Source organism: Pinus tabuliformis, chromosome 1_2, assembly GCF_031772625.1.
Source record: "Pinus tabuliformis cultivar Carrire ecotype Pingquan chromosome 1_2, CPIR1, whole genome shotgun sequence".
In the NCBI taxonomy this organism is placed as follows: Eukaryota; Viridiplantae; Streptophyta; class Pinopsida; order Pinales; family Pinaceae; genus Pinus; species Pinus tabuliformis.
This window is the reverse complement of record NC_142298.1, coordinates 561,600,886-561,607,362: the sequence shown is the minus strand read 5'-3', so window position 1 is coordinate 561,607,362 and position 6,477 is coordinate 561,600,886.

Below are 6,477 nucleotides of genomic sequence, written 5' to 3'. Positions count from 1 at the left end.
TGGCATAAAAGGGAGAAGGGTTTCACATTTTGAAAGCCATGAGAGCAGTCAGAGGGGGATTAATGGTCATCAAATGGAGGAGAAACATGGACAAGAGACGCAAGAGAATATCAGGGAGCCAATGCAAGTTGATTGGGGTGATGAGACTTTGGGCGGGGCACCAACAACGCAAAGGATGCACAAGCAGCGAGTTGGCAACTCCTATTCCTTTTGGTTCTTCTATGTTGGGGAAAGAAACATTTTTGCAGACACCTCATCTAAGGTTGTCACTCTACAGGATTTGGTAATTTGGAAGATCATTGAGAGGATAGGAGATATATTGTTAGAATTCTATCACTGACCCTATATAGAGGGAATGTTTTTTAATGCTTTGTTTATGTCTTTTTCCGAGCTCAACTAGATGGTTATTGTATATAGGGTCACTCTTATAACTTTAAGTGACAATTTTTGACATGCCTAAGCATGTATAAAAGGCCCAATTTTTAATAATGATGTTTACTATGTTTTTTTAGATGGACTATGGGAATGATAGGGCCTGTAAAACCAAACCCGTCCTTTAATTTTGGGGGATTATCAGCACATTTTTTTGAATGCACAATAATTTCCATTTTGTTAATGAAAATTACAATTTTTCCTTCAGGACAAAAATAATAATAATAATAAATAAAAATAAACCATTTTAATTTAAAAAAAGAGAAATAAATTGAAAGTAGAAAAAATCAATTACTTTTTAATAAAAATGAGATGTGTAATTCATTCAATTCTTAATAAAAATCCTATGTGTTATTTAATATATATATATATTTCAATATGCAAAGTTAAGTAATATTGATGTTGCTAAAAGTTTTTCCTCCTCGTTCCCTTGGTATGTCCCTCACTATAAAGATGATGGGTATCTATTATAGGTTAGAGAATAGTTTTGGACACTTCAATGATCTTAGTGAACTTTAATATAAGTTTTTGACTTTGCATGTGAAGTTTCTAATCCATCATGCACGAGTTTTCTTGAAATTATCATTTTCGAAAGTTCGAAGAAGTGGTCACAGACTGACAACTATGTGACTTGTGACAGTTTACTTGTTGTCGGTGATGTGAGACACAACCAATCACTCCTTATAGTGAGTGAAGGTAGAGACATCCCTCAAAACTAAACAGGAAAGGGAAATAATGATGGTGTCTCTGCAGGATAACTCAATAAATCCTTTAAAGACAAACAAGGGTGGAAAATAAGGCTATAATAGTAAACTCCCCACACCCTCTTTCCTTTTCACGTGTGCCTTCATATTATTAAATTTAGAGATGCAATTAAGGCCCCTTCATCATACCCCCTTTCTACATGTATATCAAGGTAGCCTCCATACTTGTCACTAGACATCATTAGTTTCATTCCTCTACACAAAATCTAGCAAGAAACTAGACCTATTCATCACTCCTCAAATCTACCTATATAGCTTTGAGCATCTAAAAATTCCTTCCTCTCACTATTCAATATGTGGTGAACCGATGGTTGAACATCTCTATTGTATAATTTTTTATGGTGGTTTTCTTGGTTCTCCTACTTGCATGATTGTTATTCCTATTTTCTTTGGTGTTGGCCTTCTTCTACCCTTTCATGTGGTATTGGTTTTCCTCCCCTACTCTAATAGAATATACCCTTATTATTTTAAGTGCCAACTCAAGAAATAATTGAAATCACTTAAGGGGAACAACTTGTCAAAATGAAAGTAATGTAGATGTCACCTTCATCATAGCAACACAAGTTATGAAATTATCATTGGAAGAATGAGCTCAAATTCATCCAAAATGCCTGAAAAATAAGATGTTTGATCGTACATTTAGTATTTAAAATAATCGGAGATAGAGATGTGCTTCTCCATGCTCTTACTAAATGCAAATGATAAAGATTCAGTTGAAGAAACAACAATTGTATTAGAATAATTGGTAGTGCGCATGTTTACCTTTGTAAACTTCTATTGGAACTCTTGATTCCCCCATTGTATTGGGCCTTAACGCCTCTAATAGAAGAAGAACCACCTATAAGTTATTTCATTCACATGGGATTTTTTGGTAGTTTCTAAGATGCACATTAGTTTTTATTTTTCAAATATATAATTAAGTTTTGTTTTGCTTACTTTTGTTAGGATTATTTATTCAAAAATATAGTTGTAGGTTTTGGTCCCAAAAGACTTGGTTATAACTCCCTATTCTAGATAATGAATTTTTATGTATCTCAAAAAATCTAGAACTTGCTTTGATTTTTGTATTACTGGCGAAATGAGTTCACTTACCATATTTTGACTCAAATATATATATATATATATATATATATATATATATATATATATATATATATATATATATATATAATGATTACGAAAAAAACCAACAAAGAACATGAAATCAAACTTAGACACATGTACCATCTTTCATATGGTTAAACAGTACAAATCTAAAAACAATGTGTAAATAATCTATATAAAATGCATTAATGAAGAGAATCTAGAAGAGTACGTGGGCTCACTTGGAGATTGCTTATAGTAGGTTACAATAGTACATTTTAGACTTCAAACTTTATTTCATATAGATACTTTGAAATCAAAGCAAAAGCAAAATTATAGATATATAGCACAAATTTGCAAATGTCAAATAGATATTTTGGTTTATTTATAAGATATTTTTGATTACCCATTACACCTAAATGGACTATATATAGTACATCAATAATTAGTACATGCATTTGAATGAAATTATTTTATATTACTAATAGATTATGATTATGTTATTTTTTAATATGGGAAGAAGAAAATCAAACACCATTTAAGTTTCTATGTAGAAAATGTTTTGTACTTCATAGCCTAGATTCATCTACATATATTTAAGAGGGTTTAACCAAAATTTCATACTCTCAAATCACAACCATTTTGTTCCCTGATAATTTAGGTCGTACCACAACACATATATGATAACAATTCTTCAAGAGGGTTACATTATAGAGTCAAAATTTGGGTTTTCATCTTTAAAGCATTGGTGTGGATGAACATCCCAATGACATATCTAAGAATAGAGGCTTCATTTTTATGCATAATATTTTCTTGTCTTCATTGTCACTTTTAGATTCATCGCCACTCTTAATTACATCCTAACTTTTTATTCTCTCCGTCATGCTTCTCTAACCATTACCTTTCTTATCACCACCACCTTCCTTCTTCTCTTCCTCACCAAATTTTTCTTGTCCCCTTATTTCTTGTATCTATGATTCTTTTGTGCAATGATCTATACTTTCCATAATTCTCCTCTTATCCATGTATGCATATAATTCACCCATTATTTTGACATGCATGGATCACATGTTCCTCTCTTCCCTTATTATCACATCATCTTATTTTTTCCTAGTGCGACCCTATTAATCTATTTATAATCTTCTATATATCCTCATTTTCGATAAGTTTCTCACAATCCAAGTGCCTCCACATGTTTCTTACTCTTTATACTTGCTATTAAATTGTCTCAGCGTTTATACCTAAGTGGACTATAGAGGCACAAGGAGGCACATGAAGGAAGGCAGGCTTCTTGGAATTAACCTATTAGATACTTAGAGAGAAGTCATTCATAAGTTTATAATTAATTATAAATTTTGTTAGATATGCCTTAATAGCCTCATGTTTTATATTTATCTTTAACAATTTCTTTAATTGTTCAAGTTAATATTTGGAGATGTTATATGTTAATGCATAATATGCATAAATTTTATTCCATGAATTTTGTACACTTAAGTGTTATCATAATCTTTCAATACATCTACGAATATGGCTTCTATGGGAGAAGGATCATGAGATGATATCAAACCTAGAACAAAGGAGGAATGCTCCTGGAAGGGGAAGAAATTTTCAAAAAAATCAAGATGTCCCTTCATAGGGGATTTTCAATTACATACTTTATGAATAGTTTATATATATATATATATATATATATATATATAAGCCCCAAGGGTTAGCTCAAGTGGTCTAGAGCCAGATGTGAAGCTCTTTGATATTGTTGCTAGTTGTTGTTGATCATGGATTCAACTCTCTTTGATTCCCTTGGGGCGAGTCTCGTAATCAAATTCAACGGTTTAGTCAGTTTACCATCCATAAAATGTGGGGAAGTACTATGGGTTTATCGTGCTTTCATTCCAAGTATGTGTGTGTGTGAGTGTGTGCATGTGTGCGTGTGTGTGTGTCCCTTTCTGTAGCTTCAAATAACATAGAGACCGATCACTTTGTTAATGAAGGCTTCATCGAGGAGGATTTGATCCACCAATCCAAAGATCCATTGAATACATTAGATAAAGAACCCATCCACCCCTCAAACACACACACACATAGACCACCCCCTGCTACTCTATGGGACAGGAAACCAAGAAAGCACTTAGCCTCAACCCAAATGAATGTTTCTTCACATAATATGTATTTTGGGTAATTTTTTAAAGCTATATACATGCAGGAAAACATGGAATTCTAAACTAGAATCTTAAAGCATGTAATAGCTTGCTCAAAATTTTATGTCTTTCTTTCAAAATCCTATAGCTATTTTTTCACATAACAGTATGTATAGTCGATAGCCTCAACATAACCATTTTGATGATATAAATATATTTTGGTGAAGAAGAAAAAAATATGTATTTTTTTACATGTGACCAAACACCCCACTCTCTAGTCTATAATAAAGGGTAAATATTCCTCATGGATTACAAAGAGCTTCAATCAATAATTGGTCATTGACTGAACATGCCACTAGTGGAATTTGAACCTAGGTGCTAAGGATAACAATTCTTCCTCTCGACCACCCAAGCTAGTCTTAATAGAAACTTTGAAATAAGAGACTTAAATTTATAGTTATTCATTACAGATATATTGTTTTTCCTTGCATAAATGTTTGTTGGAATCACTTTACACATGTTGGAAATATGATTTATTTTACCAATTTCAATGAATTTTAGACCACATAATTTAAGTTTTAATCAAATTTAATAAACATAATTATCGTGGTACTTATATGTTCCATGACATGCGTATCAATATATGAGCATAGGACTTGAAGACGATGATAAAATCGAGAAAAAGATATATCTCTAGGAATCCAAACAAAGCTTATGGAGTCAAGATGAAACTCTACAACATAATATGTGAGATTCTAGAGTATGGAAGGAGTAAATGTGGACATTGTCATTTGAAAGTTTATCGAAGTAAGTTACAAACATTTCATGATATCAATACTAATAGTAAATTAAATACATTATGGAATCTTCATGAAAGGTACTTGACCACACAATTTAGTGATAGATGGGTATGAAAGGAAAGGCAAATGTTGTAGGAGGAGATTGAAATTTGAATTGTGTTTTTTTTTCCTTATCCTTTTAATAAATTTTATGCTTACCTTTCATTGTTATTGCAATAAAAAAATCCAAATTTAAGAACATTTATCTTCTCCACAAAGACCAAAGCACATATCAAGTGATTAAAAGAAGACTAAAAAATCACAAGTAAAAAGGTAGAAAGCAAAATGGATCACCCCAACACATCATAATCGAAATTTAAAAACATTTACCTTTGCCACACATAACAAAGCACATATCAAGAAATTAAAAGATGACTAAAAGATCACAAGTGAAAATGTAGAAAGCAGAATGGATAACCCTAACACACCATAAGAAATGAACTGGAAAAAGCATGTTAATTCCATGTTACTAGTTAGAATTATTCAATTAAGATTAAGCTAATTATGATGCTAAGGTCTTAGAGTGGTGAAATCAATATGATTGCCAAAAATATTGAAAGATTGATTAATTAGGAGTTAAAAAAAAAATACTATAATATATTGTATCTTATTATATTTAGTATTTTATATATAAATATTAGAATATATTAAATAACAATGTATAAATGCTTTTCTATTATATTGTTCTTACAAGGTTTTGACGAGGATTTTGAAAATACTAAAGGCCTTAATGATATAATAATCAATATTTGATTGAGATTCATTTTTTCATATTTATATATTTATTTATTTATTTATTTATTTATTTATTGAAAATGATTATCTCGTCAACAAGTAACAATAACTGAAGAGTGAGGATGGATGGAACTCTGAAAACCTTACAGTGACGAGGGTTTTTCCCTAGCCGACCAATCTATGCTTAGCTTGTGTGAACCTTTTGCAAATCTCTTTTGTAGAATGTTCAATAGTGAATCTTAGTGATCTAGCGAAAAAAGTCGATTTCTTTTACAAACATGGTTTCCATTCAAGCAAGCTCTTCTTCGGTTTCATACAATTTCGTGTTGAAATTCGGTTTTGGTCTTCTGGTGGTACATGAAGTTCCTTCCCTCTATGAAATTTTAAGTATTTTTGTAGTTAGTTAGTTCTTATTCTCCTATCAATTAATTATTTGTCTTCTGCAAATTATTTGTGGCTAATATTGAATAAAATACAACTGCAACT